The 19010-nt window shown below is 45.8% G+C and overlaps 18 non-coding genes across 18 annotated transcripts; 7 read left to right on the top strand and 11 right to left on the bottom strand.

The window, feature by feature from the left end:
• Positions 1-635: 635 nt before the first annotated feature.
• LOC137494484 (U1 spliceosomal RNA) lies at positions 636-795 on the top strand. Its single transcript, XR_011014442.1, has one exon. It is a non-coding gene; the product is annotated as a U1 spliceosomal RNA (small nuclear RNA).
• A 754-nt stretch (positions 796-1549) lies between these two features.
• Positions 1550-1632, top strand: trnal-cag (transfer RNA leucine (anticodon CAG)). The gene has a single exon. It is a non-coding gene; the product is annotated as a tRNA-Leu (tRNA).
• Positions 1633-2708: 1076 nt separating this feature from the next.
• trnav-cac (transfer RNA valine (anticodon CAC)) lies at positions 2709-2781 on the bottom strand. The gene has a single exon. It is a non-coding gene; the product is annotated as a tRNA-Val (tRNA).
• Positions 2782-2885: 104 nt separating this feature from the next.
• Positions 2886-2958, bottom strand: trnav-aac (transfer RNA valine (anticodon AAC)). Its single transcript has one exon. It is a non-coding gene; the product is annotated as a tRNA-Val (tRNA).
• A 1331-nt stretch (positions 2959-4289) lies between these two features.
• Positions 4290-4372, top strand: trnal-cag (transfer RNA leucine (anticodon CAG)). Its single transcript has one exon. It is a non-coding gene; the product is annotated as a tRNA-Leu (tRNA).
• Positions 4373-5448: 1076 nt separating this feature from the next.
• trnav-cac (transfer RNA valine (anticodon CAC)) lies at positions 5449-5521 on the bottom strand. The gene has a single exon. It is a non-coding gene; the product is annotated as a tRNA-Val (tRNA).
• Positions 5522-6637: 1116 nt separating this feature from the next.
• trnal-cag (transfer RNA leucine (anticodon CAG)) lies at positions 6638-6720 on the top strand. The gene has a single exon. It is a non-coding gene; the product is annotated as a tRNA-Leu (tRNA).
• Positions 6721-7796: 1076 nt separating this feature from the next.
• Positions 7797-7869, bottom strand: trnav-cac (transfer RNA valine (anticodon CAC)). The gene has a single exon. It is a non-coding gene; the product is annotated as a tRNA-Val (tRNA).
• Positions 7870-7973: 104 nt separating this feature from the next.
• Positions 7974-8046, bottom strand: trnav-aac (transfer RNA valine (anticodon AAC)). The gene has a single exon. It is a non-coding gene; the product is annotated as a tRNA-Val (tRNA).
• Positions 8047-9370: 1324 nt separating this feature from the next.
• On the top strand, positions 9371-9453 carry trnal-cag (transfer RNA leucine (anticodon CAG)). The gene has a single exon. It is a non-coding gene; the product is annotated as a tRNA-Leu (tRNA).
• Positions 9454-10529: 1076 nt separating this feature from the next.
• Positions 10530-10602, bottom strand: trnav-cac (transfer RNA valine (anticodon CAC)). Its single transcript has one exon. It is a non-coding gene; the product is annotated as a tRNA-Val (tRNA).
• A 104-nt stretch (positions 10603-10706) lies between these two features.
• On the bottom strand, positions 10707-10779 carry trnav-aac (transfer RNA valine (anticodon AAC)). Its single transcript has one exon. It is a non-coding gene; the product is annotated as a tRNA-Val (tRNA).
• Positions 10780-12103: 1324 nt separating this feature from the next.
• On the top strand, positions 12104-12186 carry trnal-cag (transfer RNA leucine (anticodon CAG)). Its single transcript has one exon. It is a non-coding gene; the product is annotated as a tRNA-Leu (tRNA).
• Positions 12187-13262: 1076 nt separating this feature from the next.
• Positions 13263-13335, bottom strand: trnav-cac (transfer RNA valine (anticodon CAC)). The gene has a single exon. It is a non-coding gene; the product is annotated as a tRNA-Val (tRNA).
• Positions 13336-13439: 104 nt separating this feature from the next.
• On the bottom strand, positions 13440-13512 carry trnav-aac (transfer RNA valine (anticodon AAC)). Its single transcript has one exon. It is a non-coding gene; the product is annotated as a tRNA-Val (tRNA).
• Positions 13513-14836: 1324 nt separating this feature from the next.
• trnal-cag (transfer RNA leucine (anticodon CAG)) lies at positions 14837-14919 on the top strand. Its single transcript has one exon. It is a non-coding gene; the product is annotated as a tRNA-Leu (tRNA).
• A 1040-nt stretch (positions 14920-15959) lies between these two features.
• Positions 15960-16032, bottom strand: trnav-cac (transfer RNA valine (anticodon CAC)). Its single transcript has one exon. It is a non-coding gene; the product is annotated as a tRNA-Val (tRNA).
• Positions 16033-16136: 104 nt separating this feature from the next.
• On the bottom strand, positions 16137-16209 carry trnav-aac (transfer RNA valine (anticodon AAC)). Its single transcript has one exon. It is a non-coding gene; the product is annotated as a tRNA-Val (tRNA).
• Positions 16210-19010: the final 2801 nt, after the last annotated feature.

Raw genomic sequence — 19010 nt, 5'->3', positions numbered from 1 at the left:
TCCCAGGAATGTAAGGTGCTTGCAGCGAGAGGTTGTTTCGTTAGCGCTTCCGCTTTCGTCAGTGAAGTTCTTTTGCGGAACGTTTGTAGATCCCGTCGTGTTCTTCAAGCTATGTCGTTTGAGCACTGTGCTGATAGGCTGACGTAAGAAAACAGGACACAAAATATACAAGGCAAAAGTGCAAAGCACGGAGCTCTAGGCAAAGGCGGTCCGAACCGCAGCAAAGCAGGAGGTCGACATGTCCAAATAGACCAAATCAGAAACTAAGCAGAGAAAAACGACATCTGTAGAGAAAGAAAACAGATGGAGGAAAAGAAAGAACAAGAGGATCTCCTCCCCTCCCCCCATAGAGGGTCTGTTATCCCCAGATCGAGTGCGTCCAGTGGAATCCATGTGTTGGCAGCCCCAACTGATGACAAAACACAAAGCAAGCATCTGGAGGAAGCTCAAACTCTTCATGCGTTGCCACAGTTACTAGCGAGTGGTTTGCAGGCACAGGCACGTCTGCTGCAAGTACAGCGCCGTCAGGGGACAGGGGTTGCTGGCCCATTCCCCATGCTCGGTTGCTGGGCATCACCGCCCTGGAGTACGGCCGATAGAAAACGGCGGCTGCCATTTGCGCCACCCGGCAACTCATACCTACCTGGCAGGGGAGATACCATGATCAAGAAGGTGGTTCACCCAGGGCAACGCTTGGCCATTGCACTCCGCGCTGACCACTGCGAATTCCCCAAATGTTGGAATCTCGACGTCATAATTTCTGGTAGTGGGGGACTGCGTTCGCGATCTCCCCTGAGTACAGTGGTTCAAGACAGAGTTCAGGCAGTAGCGTCGGACCCGGCTGGAGCGGCGCTTCCCTCTCTTCCTCGTCCTTTGCCAAGCCTCTTTTGCTTCAGTAGAGCCGCGCGCGCCTGTGGAAGGCCTGCCCACCCGTCGCTAGAAGAGTCTGTTCTGACGCCGAAAACTACTCGAAAGGTCCCCCCTCAAAGCGGTTTGACCAGGTGAAGGAACACGCAAAGAGAGCCCCCGGTGGCTTTTGTCCGCCAAGCGAGTGTGCCCTGTGGAATGTCAGAATTTTATTTGCCGGCCGGCCGCTGTTACTGACAGAACGAATGTAGACCGTGTGAAAGGTCATAATTTTTTCTGCCATTGAGTAAGCGAACGCTTCTGCTCGGATCAGAGGTAACTTTGTTTCAAGAACTGCAATCTTTTGCAGACGTCTGTCGTTTAAGGTTTGCAGGGAATTTTTTCGTCAAATCCTCGAACAACGTCAAGTCATGACATTTGACAGATCCACGCCCTAGTATCATGGGTCATCCAGTGAGCAGAGAGCCATAAAACAAGGATAAAACAAGGATAAAACAAGGCGTACGCGTTGGTCAATCGAGCGGACAAAGCCAACTCAGCGTGACAAGCTCCCTGCAGGTATTAGGGCCAATTTACAATCCGGGCCCGACACAGCCGGAGCTGGGCAAGCTGTGAAGCACCAGATTCCATGTCACGGTACTGCGGTGTGGCTCCCAGGAGACAGCTCCTGCCAAGCTTGCATGTCAGGATGGCCGAGCGGTCTAAGGCGCTGTGTTCAGGTCGCAGTCTCCTCTGGAGGCGTGGGTTCGAATCCCACTTCTGACAAACCGAGCCTGCGGCAGTGCGCTCAGGCTGAATTCTTTAACTCTCTGCCCCCATGTCCGAATGATACAGTAACACTGACAAAGTGCCGCATCACGCGGGCTTTAATGCAAGTGCACTGAAAGGGGATCAAAAGAATTGTCCTGGGATGGTGTTGCTTTTTAAGGTTTGCAGGGCATTTTTTTCGTCAAATCCTCGTACAACGTCAAGTCATGACATTTGACAGATCCATGCCCTTGTATCGTGGATCATCCAGTGAGCAGAGAGCCAATTAAGAATGTGCGTAAAAGCAAATCTGAATGTTTCCGCCCAGTTGCTAACAGGAGACCCTCCGCTTGTAAAGCCATCGTGATAACCACAGGAGCCTCCGGTTAGGGTGAGAGCACTGTCTTGTGGTGCCAGCGCAGAGAGACGGAAAGTCACTTTCCACAATGTTTTCATTCAATGTTCTACGCTGGTGGAATCACCTTCCCATTCCCACTCGGATTACGGATACACCGGTGTCCTTCAAACGACAGCTAACACCCATCTCTTCAGAGTACACCCGAACCCCGGTGAATATCCCTCTCTCTAAAGAAAACGAAACTCCTACTCCAGCACTAAATTCTCTGAGCACAAACAAATTACTTGGAATAAATAGCCCTTTTTCGTATGCATTGCCTCGTCTTGTTGAATACCTCCACTATTGTATGTCGCTTTGGACAAAAGTGTCCGCTAATTGTATGCTTCCGCCCAGTTTCGAACAGGAGACCTTTAGCGTGTAATGCAAACATGATAAACACTACACTACGGAAACCAATAGGCCAGTGCTGCTTCAAGTATTTATAGTCTTTTTTTATAGAGCTGTCTTGTACGGTCTGCACCGTGAAGGGCCAGCAAACGCACTGGCCACCTGCTCATGCACAACACAAAGCTAAAAGAAATCAGATTCTACGCAAGTTTGCGACACCGCGAGGGGCGGTAAACACTGAGCTGAATTCAAACTTCTAGCCTCACACCGCTCTGCAGAAAGAATGTTTTCAGTGAACGTCAGTACTCAACAGAAGCCTGATTTGACAATTGTCATAAAAGCCAGAGGTTGTTTCCGCCCAGTTTCGAACTGGGGACCTTTCGCGTGTGAGGCGAACGTGATAACCACTACACTACGGAAACCTTCAGGCAGATCGAGCTGATAACCCTTTTTGATTGGGTGCCTGTCGACGATCACTGCTGGTGCGGCAGTGGATGCTATTATTTTCTCGCCAAAAGAAGAGCACTGTTTCTGCTCGGTTTCGAACCGAGGACCTTTCGCGTGTTAAGCGAACGTGATGACCACTACACTACAGAAACCCCACAAGTGCTTTCACCAGCGAAGTTAGGCCTGCAAGGATAAAACAAGGCGTACGCATTGGTCAATCGAGCGGACAAAGCCAACTCGGCGTGACAAGCTCCCTGCAGGTATTAGGGCCAATTTACAATCCGGGCCCGACACAGCTGTACAGGTCCTTGCGAAATGTCCCCTTTCGTCACATTTGAAGCACCTGAATTCTGGGCGTTCCTTCATCACATTTTCTGAGCTCATGCATAGTCGACAGGTTTTTACCTGATTGGTGTGCATGACTCTAAAGTGCTGTGGGGCTTCTGCCGTCTCGATTTTGGTACTGTATGGTAAGGACACCATCTCTTCCGGAAATCTGTTTTTTACAAACCTTGTTACATCTTCTATGTTTGTGCCAGGATACAATCTTCTTTTAATTTTAGATATGTGGAAAACTCCCCATCTCTCTAGCTTGCTTAAAATTTCTTCATTTGCTAGGTAAACAGGCAGATGCTTGAACGAAACAACATAGTCTCTGTTTTGTAACCTCCGTACTTCAGATTTCACTCCTTTAATTGTCAATCCATTGTCTATTAAAATTTCGGTGTCATCTTCAGTCTCCATTGTTACTTCATACTCCCTTTGTTTGTTTGGGTCTCACCGCCAGCATTCTTCCTTCTCCAATCAGCTCCGTGACTGCTTTGGTTATATCAAATCTTCTTGCATCTTTTACATTTTCTACTTCTACAGTTACTGTTGCTTCCTTTGTGCATACTCTTCTTTGTACCTCTTGTTTATCCTTACCTTTCTCACCTCTTCGTTGGCCGGGCTCTTCATTTTATTTATCTCTTTGTCTGTTGTCAAGTCCATTTTCTTTCCCTCTCCGTCTATTATCCAGCCCATTTTCTTTATCCTTTCTTGCAAGTCCCTCCATTTCCATGTCGTTGCCGGGGAATCTGTCCATGATTAAAAATAAAACACACTACATAACCACCCTTCAGTCAGCAAAATGCTGCTGTTAGGTGTTTTTTAAAGACAAAAAGAAAACAAACAAACAAAAACACTCAAGGTCAATAAACAAAAAGGTAGACAAACAAAATGGGGAGAGCCTTTCTCTCCTTACTGCTGCCAACTCACTTCCTGTTTGCTCTATAGCCCCCTCAGGGTGGTGTGGCCGTAAGCAATGACAGCTGTCAAGTGTTGGCTATTGAAACTAGGCGCAGCCCCAGGAGGCGAGCACAGATTAGCTGCCTGCAGCGCCAATGAGCTGGACAGCCGGAGCTGGGCAAGCTGTGAAGCACCAGATTCCATGTCACGATACTGCGGTGTGGCTCCCAGGAGACAGCTCCTGCCAAGCTTGCATGTCAGGATGGCCGAGCGGTCTAAGGCGCTGCGTTCAGGTCGCAGTCTCCCCTGGAGGCGTGGGTTCGAATCCCACTTCTGACAAACCGAGCCTGCGGCAGTGCGCTCAGGCTGAATTCTTTAACTCTCTGCCCCCATGTCCGAATGATACAGTAACACTGACAAAGTGCCGCATCACGCGGGCTTTAATGCAAGTGCACTGAAAGGGGATCAAAAGAATTGTCCTGGGATGGTGTTGCTTTTTAAGGTTTGCAGGGCATTTTTTTCGTCAAATCCTCGTACAACGTCAAGTCATGACATTTGACAGATCCATGCCCTTGTATCGTGGATCATCCAGTGAGCAGAGAGCCAATTGAGAATGTGCGTAAAAGCAAATCTGAATGTTTCCGCCCAGTTGCTAACAGGAGACCCTCCGCTTGTAAAGCCATCGTGATAACCACAGGAGCCTCCGGTTAGGGTGAGAGCACTGTCTTGTGGTGCCAGCGCAGAGAGACGGAAAGTCACTTTCCACAATGTTTTCATTCAATGTTCTACGCTGGTGGAATCACCTTCCCATTCCCACTCGGATTACGGATACACCGGTGTCCTTCAAACGACAGCTAACACCCATCTCTTCAGAGTACACCCGAACCCCGGTGAATATCCCTCTCTCTAAAGAAAACGAAACTCCTACTCCAGCACTAAATTCTCTGAGCACAAACAAATTACTTGGAATAAATAGCCCTTTTTCGTATGCATTGCCTCGTCTTGTTGAATACCTCCACTATTGTATGTCGCTTTGGACAAAAGTGTCCGCTAATTGTATGCTTCCGCCCAGTTTCGAACAGGAGACCTTTAGCGTGTAATGTAAACATGATAAACACTACACTACGGAAACCAATAGGCCAGTGCTGCTTCAAGTATTTATAGTCTTTTTTTATAGAGCTGTCTTGTACGGTCTGCACCGTGAAGGGCCAGCAAACGCACTGGCCACCTGCTCATGCACAACACAAAGCTAAAAGAAATCAGATTCTACGCAAGTTTGCGACACCGCGAGGGGCGGTAAACACTGAGCTGAATTCAAACTTCTAGCCTCACACCGCTCTGCAGAAAGAATGTTTTCAGTGAACGTCAGTACTCAACAGAAGCCTGATTTGACAATTGTCATAAAAGCCAGAGGTTGTTTCCGCCCAGTTTCGAACTGGGGACCTTTCGCGTGTGAGGCAAACGTGATAACCACTACACTACGGAAACCTTCAGGCAGATCGAGCTGATAGTCGACAGGTTTTTACCTGATTGGTGTGCATGACTCTAAAGTGCTGTGGCGCTTCCGCCGTCTCGATTTTGGTACTGTATGGTAAGGAGACCATCTCTTCCGGAAATCTGTTTTTTACAAACCTTGTTCCATCTTCTATGTTTGTGCCAGGATACAATCTTCTTTTAATTTTAGATATGGGGAAAACTCCCCATCTCTCTAGCTTGCTTAAAATTTCTTCATTTGCTAGGTAAACAGGCAGATGCTTGAACGAAACAACATAGTCTCTGTTTTGTAACCTCCGTACTTCAGATTTCACTCCTTTAATTGTCAATCCATTGTCTATTAAAATTTCGGTGTCATCTTCAGTCTCCATTGTTACTTCATACTCCCTTTGTTTGTTTGGGTCTCACCGCCAGCATTCTTCCTTCTCCAATCAGCTCCGTGACTGCTTTGGTTATATCAAATCTTCTTGCATCTTTTACATTTTCTACTTCTACAGTTACTGTTGCTTCCTTTGTGCATACTCTTCTTTGTACCTCTTGCTTATCCTTACCTTTCTCACCTCTTCGTTGGCCGGGCTCTTCATTTTATTTATCTCTTTGTCTGTTGTCAAGTCCATTTTCTTTCCCTCTCCGTCTATTATCCAGCCCATTTTCTTTATCCTTTCTTGCAAGTCCCTCCATTTCCATGTCGTTGCCGGGGAATCTGTCCATGATTAAAAATAAAACACACTACATAACCACCCTTCAGTCAGCAAAATGCTGCTGTTAGGTGTTTTTTAAAGACAAAAAGAAAACAAACAAACAAAAACACTCAAGGTCAATAAACAAAAAGGTAGACAAACAAAATGGGGAGAGCCTTTCTCTCCTTACTGCTGCCAACTCACTTCCTGTTTGCTCTATAGCCCCCTCAGGGTGGTGTGGCCGTAAGCAATGACAGCTGTCAAGTGTTGGCTATTGAAACTAGGCGCAGCCCCAGGAGGCGAGCACAGATTAGCTGCCAGCAGCGCCAATGAGCTGGACAGCCGGAGCTGGGCAAGCTGTGAAGCACCAGATTCCATGTCACGGTACTGCGGTGTGGCTCCCAGGAGACAGCTCCTGCCAAGCTTGCATGTCAGGATGGCCGAGCGGTCTAAGGCGCTGCGTTCAGGTCGCAGTCTCCCCTGGAGGCGTGGGTTCGAATCCCACTTCTGACAAACCGAGCCTGCGGCAGTGCGCTCAGGCTGAATTCTTTAACTCTCTGCCCCCATGTCCGAATGATACAGTAACACTGACAAAGTGCCGCATCACGCGGGCTTTAATGCAAGTGCACTGAAAGGGGATCAAAAGAATTGTCCTGGTATGGTGTTGCTTTTTAAGGTTTGCAGGGCATTTTTTTCGTCAAATCCTCGTACAACGTCAAGTCATGACATTTGACAGATCCATGCCCTTGTATCGTGGATCATCCAGTGAGCAGAGAGCCAATTGAGAATGTGCGTAAAAGCAAATCTGAATGTTTCCGCCCAGTTGCTAACAGGAGACCCTCCGCTTGTAAAGCCATCGTGATAACCACAGGAGCCTCCGGTTAGGGTGAGAGCACTGTCTTGTGGTGCCAGCGCAGAGAGACGGAAAGTCACTTTCCACAATGTTTTCATTCAATGTTCTACGCTGGTGGAATCACCTTCCCATTCCCACTCGGATTACGGATACACCGGTGTCCTTCAAACGACAGCTAACACCCATCTCTTCAGAGTACACCCGAACCCCGGTGAATATCCCTCTCTCTAAAGAAAACGAAACTCCTACTCCAGCACTAAATTCTCTGAGCACAAACAAATTACTTGGAATAAATAGCCCTTTTTCGTATGCATTGCCTCGTCTTGTTGAATACCTCCACTATTGTATGTCGCTTTGGACAAAAGTGTCCGCTAATTGTATGCTTCCGCCCAGTTTCGAACAGGAGACCTTTAGCGTGTAATGTAAACATGATAAACACTACACTACGGAAACCAATAGGCCAGTGCTGCTTCAAGTATTTATAGTCTTTTTTTATAGAGCTGTCTTGTACGGTCTGCACCGTGAAGGGCCAGCAAACGCACTGGCCACCTGCTCATGCACAACACAAAGCTAAAAGAAATCAGATTCTACGCAAGTTTGCGACACCGCGAGGGGCGGTAAACACTGAGCTGAATTCAAACTTCTAGCCTCACACCGCTCTGCAGAAAGAATGTTTTCAGTGAACGTCAGTACTCAACAGAAGCCTGATTTGACAATTGTCATAAAAGCCAGAGGTTGTTTCCGCCCAGTTTCGAACTGGGGACCTTTCGCGTGTGAGGCAAACGTGATAACCACTACACTACGGAAACCTTCAGGCAGATCGAGCTGATAACCCTTTTTGATTGGGTGCCTGTCGACGATCACTGCTGGTGCGGCAGTGGATGCTATTATTTTCTCGCCAAAAGAAGAGCACTGTTTCTGCTCGGTTTCGAACCGAGGACCTTTCGCGTGTTAGGCGAACGTGATGACCACTACACTACAGAAACCCCACAAGTGCTTTCACCAGCGAAGTTAGGCCTGCAAGGATAAAACAAGGCGTACGCGTTGGTCAATCGAGCGGACAAAGCCAACTCGGCGTGACAAGCTCCCTGCAGGTATTAGGGCCAATTTACAATCCGGGCCCGACACAGCTGTACAGGTCCTTGCGAAATGTCCCCTTTCGTCACATTTGAAGCACCTGGGCGTTCCTTCATCACATTTTCTGAGCTCATGCATAGTCGACAGGTTTTTACCTGATTGGTGTGCATGACTCTAAAGTGCTGTGGCGCTTCCGCCGTCTCGATTTTGGTACTGTATGGTAAGGAGACCATCTCTTCCGGAAATCTGTTTTTTACAAACCTTGTTCCATCTTCTATGTTTGTGCCAGGATACAATCTTCTTTTAATTTTAGATATGGGGAAAACTCCCCATCTCTCTAGCTTGCTTAAAATTTCTTCATTTGCTAGGTAAACAGGCAGATGCTTGAACGAAACAACATAGTCTCTGTTTTGTAACCTCCGTACTTCAGATTTCACTCCTTTAATTGTCAATCCATTGTCTATTAAAATTTCGGTGTCATCTTCAGTCTCCATTGTTACTTCATACTCCCTTTGTTTGTTTGGGTCTCACCGCCAGCATTCTTCCTTCTCCAATCAGCTCCGTGACTGCTTTGGTTATATCAAATCTTCTTGCATCTTTTACATTTTCTACTTCTACAGTTACTGTTGCTTCCTTTGTGCATACTCTTCTTTGTACCTCTTGCTTATCCTTACCTTTCTCACCTCTTCGTTGGCCGGGCTCTTCATTTTATTTATCTCTTTGTCTGTTGTCAAGTCCATTTTCTTTCCCTCTCCGTCTATTATCCAGCCCATTTTCTTTATCCTTTCTTGCAAGTCCCTCCATTTCCATGTCGTTGCCGGGGAATCTGTCCATGATTAAAAATAAAACACACTACATAACCACCCTTCAGTCAGCAAAATGCTGCTGTTAGGTGTTTTTTAAAGACAAAAAGAAAACAAACAAACAAAAACACTCAAGGTCAATAAACAAAAAGGTAGACAAACAAAATGGGGAGAGCCTTTCTCTCCTTACTGCTGCCAACTCACTTCCTGTTTGCTCTATAGCCCCCTCAGGGTGGTGTGGCCGTAAGCAATGACAGCTGTCAAGTGTTGGCTATTGAAACTAGGCGCAGCCCCAGGAGGCGAGCACAGATTAGCTGCCAGCAGCGCCAATGAGCTGGACAGCCGGAGCTGGGCAAGCTGTGAAGCACCAGATTCCATGTCACGGTACTGCGGTGTGGCTCCCAGGAGACAGCTCCTGCCAAGCTTGCATGTCAGGATGGCCGAGCGGTCTAAGGCGCTGCGTTCAGGTCGCAGTCTCCCCTGGAGGCGTGGGTTCGAATCCCACTTCTGACAAACCGAGCCTGCGGCAGTGCGCTCAGGCTGAATTCTTTAACTCTCTGCCCCCATGTCCGAATGATACAGTAACACTGACAAAGTGCCGCATCACGCGGGCTTTAATGCAAGTGCACTGAAAGGGGATCAAAAGAATTGTCCTGGTATGGTGTTGCTTTTTAAGGTTTGCAGGGCATTTTTTTCGTCAAATCCTCGTACAACGTCAAGTCATGACATTTGACAGATCCATGCCCTTGTATCGTGGATCATCCAGTGAGCAGAGAGCCAATTGAGAATGTGCGTAAAAGCAAATCTGAATGTTTCCGCCCAGTTGCTAACAGGAGACCCTCCGCTTGTAAAGCCATCGTGATAACCACAGGAGCCTCCGGTTAGGGTGAGAGCACTGTCTTGTGGTGCCAGCGCAGAGAGACGGAAAGTCACTTTCCACAATGTTTTCATTCAATGTTCTACGCTGGTGGAATCACCTTCCCATTCCCACTCGGATTACGGATACACCGGTGTCCTTCAAACGACAGCTAACACCCATCTCTTCAGAGTACACCCGAACCCCGGTGAATATCCCTCTCTCTAAAGAAAACGAAACTCCTACTCCAGCACTAAATTCTCTGAGCACAAACAAATTACTTGGAATAAATAGCCCTTTTTCGTATGCATTGCCTCGTCTTGTTGAATACCTCCACTATTGTATGTCGCTTTGGACAAAAGTGTCCGCTAATTGTATGCTTCCGCCCAGTTTCGAACAGGAGACCTTTAGCGTGTAATGTAAACATGATAAACACTACACTACGGAAACCAATAGGCCAGTGCTGCTTCAAGTATTTATAGTCTTTTTTTATAGAGCTGTCTTGTACGGTCTGCACCGTGAAGGGCCAGCAAACGCACTGGCCACCTGCTCATGCACAACACAAAGCTAAAAGAAATCAGATTCTACGCAAGTTTGCGACACCGCGAGGGGCGGTAAACACTGAGCTGAATTCAAACTTCTAGCCTCACACCGCTCTGCAGAAAGAATGTTTTCAGTGAACGTCAGTACTCAACAGAAGCCTGATTTGACAATTGTCATAAAAGCCAGAGGTTGTTTCCGCCCAGTTTCGAACTGGGGACCTTTCGCGTGTGAGGCAAACGTGATAACCACTACACTACGGAAACCTTCAGGCAGATCGAGCTGATAACCCTTTTTGATTGGGTGCCTGTCGACGATCACTGCTGGTGCGGCAGTGGATGCTATTATTTTCTCGCCAAAAGAAGAGCACTGTTTCTGCTCGGTTTCGAACCGAGGACCTTTCGCGTGTTAGGCGAACATGATGACCACTACACTACAGAAACCCCACAAGTGCTTTCACCAGCGAAGTTAGGCCTGCAAGGATAAAACAAGGCGTACGCGTTGGTCAATCGAGCGGACAAAGCCAACTCGGCGTGACAAGCTCCCTGCAGGTATTAGGGCCAATTTACAATCCGGGCCCGACACAGCTGTACAGGTCCTTGCGAAATGTCCCCTTTCGTCACATTTGAAGCACCTGGGCGTTCCTTCATCACATTTTCTGAGCTCATGCATAGTCGACAGGTTTTTACCTGATTGGTGTGCATGACTCTAAAGTGCTGTGGCGCTTCCGCCGTCTCGATTTTGGTACTGTATGGTAAGGAGACCATCTCTTCCGGAAATCTGTTTTTTACAAACCTTGTTCCATCTTCTATGTTTGTGCCAGGATACAATCTTCTTTTAATTTTAGATATGGGGAAAACTCCCCATCTCTCTAGCTTGCTTAAAATTTCTTCATTTGCTAGGTAAACAGGCAGATGCTTGAACGAAACAACATAGTCTCTGTTTTGTAACCTCCGTACTTCAGATTTCACTCCTTTAATTGTCAATCCATTGTCTATTAAAATTTCGGTGTCATCTTCAGTCTCCATTGTTACTTCATACTCCCTTTGTTTGTTTGGGTCTCACCGCCAGCATTCTTCCTTCTCCAATCAGCTCCGTGACTGCTTTGGTTATATCAAATCTTCTTGCATCTTTTACATTTTCTACTTCTACAGTTACTGTTGCTTCCTTTGTGCATACTCTTCTTTGTACCTCTTGCTTATCCTTACCTTTCTCACCTCTTCGTTGGCCGGGCTCTTCATTTTATTTATCTCTTTGTCTGTTGTCAAGTCCATTTTCTTTCCCTCTCCGTCTATTATCCAGCCCATTTTCTTTATCCTTTCTTGCAAGTCCCTCCATTTCCATGTCGTTGCCGGGGAATCTGTCCATGATTAAAAATAAAACACACTACATAACCACCCTTCAGTCAGCAAAATGCTGCTGTTAGGTGTTTTTTAAAGACAAAAAGAAAACAAACAAACAAAAACACTCAAGGTCAATAAACAAAAAGGTAGACAAACAAAATGGGGAGAGCCTTTCTCTCCTTACTGCTGCCAACTCACTTCCTGTTTGCTCTATAGCCCCCTCAGGGTGGTGTGGCCGTAAGCAATGACAGCTGTCAAGTGTTGGCTATTGAAACTAGGCGCAGCCCCAGGAGGCGAGCACAGATTAGCTGCCAGCAGCGCCAATGAGCTGGACAGCCGGAGCTGGGCAAGCTGTGAAGCACCAGATTCCATGTCACGGTACTGCGGTGTGGCTCCCAGGAGACAGCTCCTGCCAAGCTTGCATGTCAGGATGGCCGAGCGGTCTAAGGCGCTGCGTTCAGGTCGCAGTCTCCCCTGGAGGCGTGGGTTCGAATCCCACTTCTGACAAACCGAGCCTGCGGCAGTGCGCTCAGGCTGAATTCTTTAACTCTCTGCCCCCATGTCCGAATGATACAGTAACACTGACAAAGTGCCGCATCACGCGGGCTTTAATGCAAGTGCACTGAAAGGGGATCAAAAGAATTGTCCTGGTATGGTGTTGCTTTTTAAGGTTTGCAGGGCATTTTTTTCGTCAAATCCTCGTACAACGTCAAGTCATGACATTTGACAGATCCATGCCCTTGTATCGTGGATCATCCAGTGAGCAGAGAGCCAATTGAGAATGTGCGTAAAAGCAAATCTGAATGTTTCCGCCCAGTTGCTAACAGGAGACCCTCCGCTTGTAAAGCCATCGTGATAACCACAGGAGCCTCCGGTTAGGGTGAGAGCACTGTCTTGTGGTGCCAGCGCAGAGAGACGGAAAGTCACTTTCCACAATGTTTTCATTCAATGTTCTACGCTGGTGGAATCACCTTCCCATTCCCACTCGGATTACGGATACACCGGTGTCCTTCAAACGACAGCTAACACCCATCTCTTCAGAGTACACCCGAACCCCGGTGAATATCCCTCTCTCTAAAGAAAACGAAACTCCTACTCCAGCACTAAATTCTCTGAGCACAAACAAATTACTTGGAATAAATAGCCCTTTTTCGTATGCATTGCCTCGTCTTGTTGAATACCTCCACTATTGTATGTCGCTTTGGACAAAAGTGTCCGCTAATTGTATGCTTCCGCCCAGTTTCGAACAGGAGACCTTTAGCGTGTAATGTAAACATGATAAACACTACACTACGGAAACCAATAGGCCAGTGCTGCTTCAAGTATTTATAGTCTTTTTTTATAGAGCTGTCTTGTACGGTCTGCACCGTGAAGGGCCAGCAAACGCACTGGCCACCTGCTCATGCACAACACAAAGCTAAAAGAAATCAGATTCTACGCAAGTTTGCGACACCGCGAGGGGCGGTAAACACTGAGCTGAATTCAAACTTCTAGCCTCACACCGCTCTGCAGAAAGAATGTTTTCAGTGAACGTCAGTACTCAACAGAAGCCTGATTTGACAATTGTCATAAAAGCCAGAGGTTGTTTCCGCCCAGTTTCGAACTGGGGACCTTTCGCGTGTGAGGCAAACGTGATAACCACTACACTACGGAAACCTTCAGGCAGATCGAGCTGATAACCCTTTTTGATTGGGTGCCTGTCGACGATCACTGCTGGTGCGGCAGTGGATGCTATTATTTTCTCGCCAAAAGAAGAGCACTGTTTCTGCTCGGTTTCGAACCGAGGACCTTTCGCGTGTTAGGCGAACGTGATGACCACTACACTACAGAAACCCCACAAGTGCTTTCACCAGCGAAGTTAGGCCTGCAAGGATAAAACAAGGCGTACGCGTTGGTCAATCGAGCGGACAAAGCCAACTCGGCGTGACAAGCTCCCTGCAGGTATTAGGGCCAATTTACAATCCGGGCCCGACACAGCTGTACAGGTCCTTGCGAAATGTCCCCTTTCGTCACATTTGAAGCACCTGGGCGTTCCTTCATCACATTTTCTGAGCTCATGCATAGTCGACAGGTTTTTACCTGATTGGTGTGCATGACTCTAAAGTGCTGTGGCGCTTCCGCCGTCTCGATTTTGGTACTGTATGGTAAGGAGACCATCTCTTCCGGAAATCTGTTTTTTACAAACCTTGTTCCATCTTCTATGTTTGTGCCAGGATACAATCTTCTTTTAATTTTAGATATGGGGAAAACTCCCCATCTCTCTAGCTTGCTTAAAATTTCTTCATTTGCTAGGTAAACAGGCAGATGCTTGAACGAAACAACATAGTCTCTGTTTTGTAACCTCCGTACTTCAGATTTCACTCCTTTAATTGTCAATCCATTGTCTATTAAAATTTCGGTGTCATCTTCAGTCTCCATTGTTACTTCATACTCCCTTTGTTTGTTTGGGTCTCACCGCCAGCATTCTTCCTTCTCCAATCAGCTCCGTGACTGCTTTGGTTATATCAAATCTTCTTGCATCTTTTACATTTTCTACTTCTACAGTTACTGTTGCTTCCTTTGTGCATACTCTTCTTTGTACCTCTTGCTTATCCTTACCTTTCTCACCTCTTCGTTGGCCGGGCTCTTCATTTTATTTATCTCTTTGTCTGTTGTCAAGTCCATTTTCTTTCCCTCTCCGTCTATTATCCAGCCCATTTTCTTTATCCTTTCTTGCAAGTCCCTCCATTTCCATGTCGTTGCCGGGGAATCTGTCCATGATTAAAAATAAAACACACTACATAACCACCCTTCAGTCAGCAAAATGCTGCTGTTAGGTGTTTTTTAAAGACAAAAAGAAAACAAACAAACAAAAACACTCAAGGTCAATAAACAAAAAGGTAGACAAACAAAATGGGGAGAGCCTTTCTCTCCTTACTGCTGCCAACTCACTTCCTGTTTGCTCTATAGCCCCCTCAGGGTGGTGTGGCCGTAAGCAATGACAGCTGTCAAGTGTTGGCTATTGAAACTAGGCGCAGCCCCAGGAGGCGAGCACAGATTAGCTGCCAGCAGCGCCAATGAGCTGGACAGCCGGAGCTGGGCAAGCTGTGAAGCACCAGATTCCATGTCACGGTACTGCGGTGTGGCTCCCAGGAGACAGCTCCTGCCAAGCTTGCATGTCAGGATGGCCGAGCGGTCTAAGGCGCTGCGTTCAGGTCGCAGTCTCCCCTGGAGGCGTGGGTTCGAATCCCACTTCTGACAAACCGAGCCTGCGGCAGTGCGCTCAGGCTGAATTCTTTAACTCTCTGCCCCCATGTCCGAATGATACAGTAACACTGACAAAGTGCCGCATCACGCGGGCTTTAATGCAAGTGCACTGAAAGGGGATCAAAAGAATTGTCCTGGTATGGTGTTGCTTTTTAAGGTTTGCAGGGCATTTTTTTCGTCAAATCCTCGTACAACGTCAAGTCATGACATTTGACAGATCCATGCCCTTGTATCGTGGATCATCCAGTGAGCAGAGAGCCAATTGAGAATGTGCGTAAAAGCAAATCTGAATGTTTCCGCCCAGTTGCTAACAGGAGACCCTCCGCTTGTAAAGCCATCGTGATAACCACAGGAGCCTCCGGTTAGGGTGAGAGCACTGTCTTGTGGTGCCAGCGCAGAGAGACGGAAAGTCACTTTCCACAATGTTTTCATTCAATGTTCTACGCTGGTGGAATCACCTTCCCATTCCCACTCGGATTACGGATACACCGGTGTCCTTCAAACGACAGCTAACACCCATCTCTTCAGAGTACACCCGAACCCCGGTGAATATCCCTCTCTCTAAAGAAAACGAAACTCCTACTCCAGCACTAAATTCTCTGAGCACAAACAAATTACTTGGAATAAATAGCCCTTTTTCGTATGCATTGCCTCGTCTTGTTGAATACCTCCACTATTGTATGTCGCCCAGTTTCGAACAGGAGACCTTTAGCGTGTAATGCAAACATGATAAACACTACACTACGGAAACCAATAGGCCAGTGCTGCTTCAAGTATTTATAGTCTTTTTTTATAGAGCTGTCTTGTACGGTCTGCACCGTGAAGGGCCAGCAAACGCACTGGCCACCTGCTCATGCACAACACAAAGCTAAAAGAAATCAGATTCTACGCAAGTTTGCGACACCGCGAGGGGCGGTAAACACTGAGCTGAATTCAAACTTCTAGCCTCACACCGCTCTGCAGAAAGAATGTTTTCAGTGAACGTCAGTACTCAACAGAAGCCTGATTTGACAATTGTCATAAAAGCCAGAGGTTGTTTTCGCCCAGTTTCGAACTGGGGACCTTTCGCGTGTGAGGCGAACGTGATAACCACTACACTACGGAAACCTTCAGGCAAATTGAGCTGATAACCCTTTTTGATTGGGTGCCTGTCGACGATCATTGCTGGTGCGGCAGTGGATGCTATTATTTTCTCGCCAAAAGTAGAGCACTGTTTCTGCTCGGTTTCGAACCGAGGACCTTTCGCGTGTTAGGCGAACGTGATGACCACTACACTACAGAAACCCCACAAGTGCTTTCACCAGCGAAGTTAGGCCTGCAAGGATAAAACAAGGCGTACGCGTTGGTCAATCGAGCGGACAAAGCCAACTCGGCGTGACAAGCTCCCTGCAGGTATTAGGGCCAATTTACAATCCGGGCCCGACACAGCTGTACAGGTCCTTGCGAAATGTCCCCTTTCATCACATTTGAAGCACCTGAATTCTGGGCGTTCCTTCATCACATTTTCTGAGCTCATGCATAGTCGACAGGTTTTTACCTGATTGATGTGCATGACTCTAAAGTGCTGTGGCCCTTCCGCCGTCTTGATCACATGTTTTTGGATTTGTCAGGGAAACCAGAGCACCCAGAGGAAACCCACACGAACATGGGGAGAACATGCAAACTCCACACAGAAAAATCAACTGACCCAGCTTAGGCTCGAACTAGTGACCTTCTTGCTGTAAGGCAAACATGCTACCCACTGCACCACCATGCAGCCACCATATACATTTTTTTCCTAAAATGTATATATATTTTAAGTCTTAGCTCTGCAATTTAACTATTTTTGTGGCAAATATTTTTTCATTATCTTTCAAACAGTAGGCTGAAAAAAAAACTAATTTTAGAATAACAATTAAATTGCCGGCAATGTGGTGGCGCTGAGGGTAGAACGTTCGCCTCACAGTAAGAAATTTGTTGGTTCGAGCCTCAGCTAGGTCAGGTGGCATTTCTGTGTGGAGTTTGCATGTTCTCCCTGTGTTTGTGTGGGTGTCCTCTGGGTGCTCTGGTTTCCTCTACAAATCCAAAGACATTTGGTACAGGTAAATTGAGTAGGCTCAAATATATATATGTGTGTGTGTTTGGATGTTTCCCAGTGATGCATTGCAGCTGGAAGGGCATCTGTTGTGTAAAACATGGATGGTGCTGGATAAGCTCTTGGGTTATTCCATTGTAGCAACTCCAGACTAATAAAGGGACTAAGCTGAAAAGAAAATTAATGAATTTAGTCGGAATTTAAAAGTTTTTGCATCTGATTTCAATATTTTTTTTTTTTGGAATTATAAGCTAAGCTTATTGTGCTGTAGGTTTTTGCTTCTACATTTTACCAACAGTAAACCGGAGCATTATTGAACAAAGAAACATACAAAAGAACCCTTCCTTTTCATTGATACAACCTTTATGCAAAAATCTCCAAAAATGAGGTCTCTACACTTTTGAGCGAACTCTGTTCATTTTCCTGGTGTGAAGCTGATTCTGTTAAATTGCTCCCTGTTCGCAAAGTACAGCTCTGCAATTGCAGCGAGCTGGGCCACTGCATTTTGAGAGACACCTTCTCTCTGGAACGCTCTGGTCATGATTGCTCCACGTCTTGTCAGCTTTAAAAGCCTTTTGTAGCATGTATGACATCACAAACATTATTAGCTGAAAAACTATTTAAAACAATTAATACCTTTATGACCAAATAATTACAATGCAACCACCTATCGTAAGCCTAATGAGCACGTAAAATTATATAAGTATCAAATGCACATTTGTTTGTGTGTGTGTGTGTGAGTGAAAGACAGCATGTAGTAGTGTGTGGAAGAGAGAGAGCCAGTACATGTTTATGAGAAAGCATGTAGAAGTGTGTGTGTGAGAGGGAGGGCTTATCTTTGTGAGTGAGAGCATGTACATGTGTCTGTGAGATGTCGATGTGTTTGTGTTGGCAACATTGTATCATTTACAGTCATGCTAAAAAAGTATTTATGAATTGAATTGAGATAGAATGTAGGTGTGTGTGAGAGAGAGCATGTACAAGAGTGAGTGTGTTAGTGAGAGTGTGTACAAGTGTGTGTGTGTGTGAGTGAGACTAGTTAGTTAGTGTTGTGCTGAAATTTGATATGTCCTGAAAACTTGTCAGACCAAACAGTTATTTACTTTTTGGTTTTATTTATTTAATAAATATATATGGTATTTAAGCAAAGTTTTAGGGGAACTGGATATAATTATAAAGAATAATATTTTTTTTTACATAATATAATCATTTTTATTTTTTTATTTAATTTTAAATAATAATAGGCCTACACACACACACACACACACACAGTCTAAAAATTGATTATTAAGCATGTAATATACACCCAGTCTAAAGCATGTAGTTTCCAGAAGCACTCAAACTGCTCAAGGCTGAGCTAATGCTGAGGTTTCATCTTTGGGTAGAGACTCAATAATATCCATCTGCACAGTGTGACATCACATTCGACCGGCGTGCGCGTGTGTGTGTGGCTTTTTTTCTGTGTTAGTGGGTGAGGCCGCAGGTTTCAAATCTCCCGGGTTTGCGCACGCAACTACTTGTGTTTCGTAGATACGTCATCACAAAACACCTAATGACTCGTTATCAAGACGACTCATTTGAAGCACTATGAGTCGACTCTTTTATAGATGAATCAACAGTTTTAAACATTGTACACTTACAGATTTAAGCCTTAGCTGCATATTTCACTTCACTTAGAGCTGTGTTACACACTACATGGAAGGGCATTTTCAAAAAACCATAATATGGGCTCTTTAACAAAATAAATACACTATTTAAATAAAATAGAAATCAACAAGTAAAATAGAAGAAACTGTAGAACTATTATGGTTATAAACAATATAAATACACACACATGTGAAGGTCCATCTATTAGTCCCATGACGGAACTAACAGCAAGGGTGAAGGTTAAATGCGTTGAAGCTTTTTAGCACATGTGAAAAGAAATATTTTTGTTCGTTATAATTTATTTTAATTTGTTTCTAGCTCTGAATTTTAATCTGTCTCCAATTTATAATAATTTTAGATTTAG

Source organism: Danio rerio, chromosome 4 (genome assembly GCF_049306965.1).
Source record: "Danio rerio strain Tuebingen ecotype United States chromosome 4, GRCz12tu, whole genome shotgun sequence".
Taxonomy (NCBI): Eukaryota; Metazoa; Chordata; class Actinopteri; order Cypriniformes; family Danionidae; genus Danio; species Danio rerio.
The sequence above is the reverse complement of the archived record's forward strand: the minus strand, read 5'-3'. Positions and strand labels throughout refer to the sequence as shown.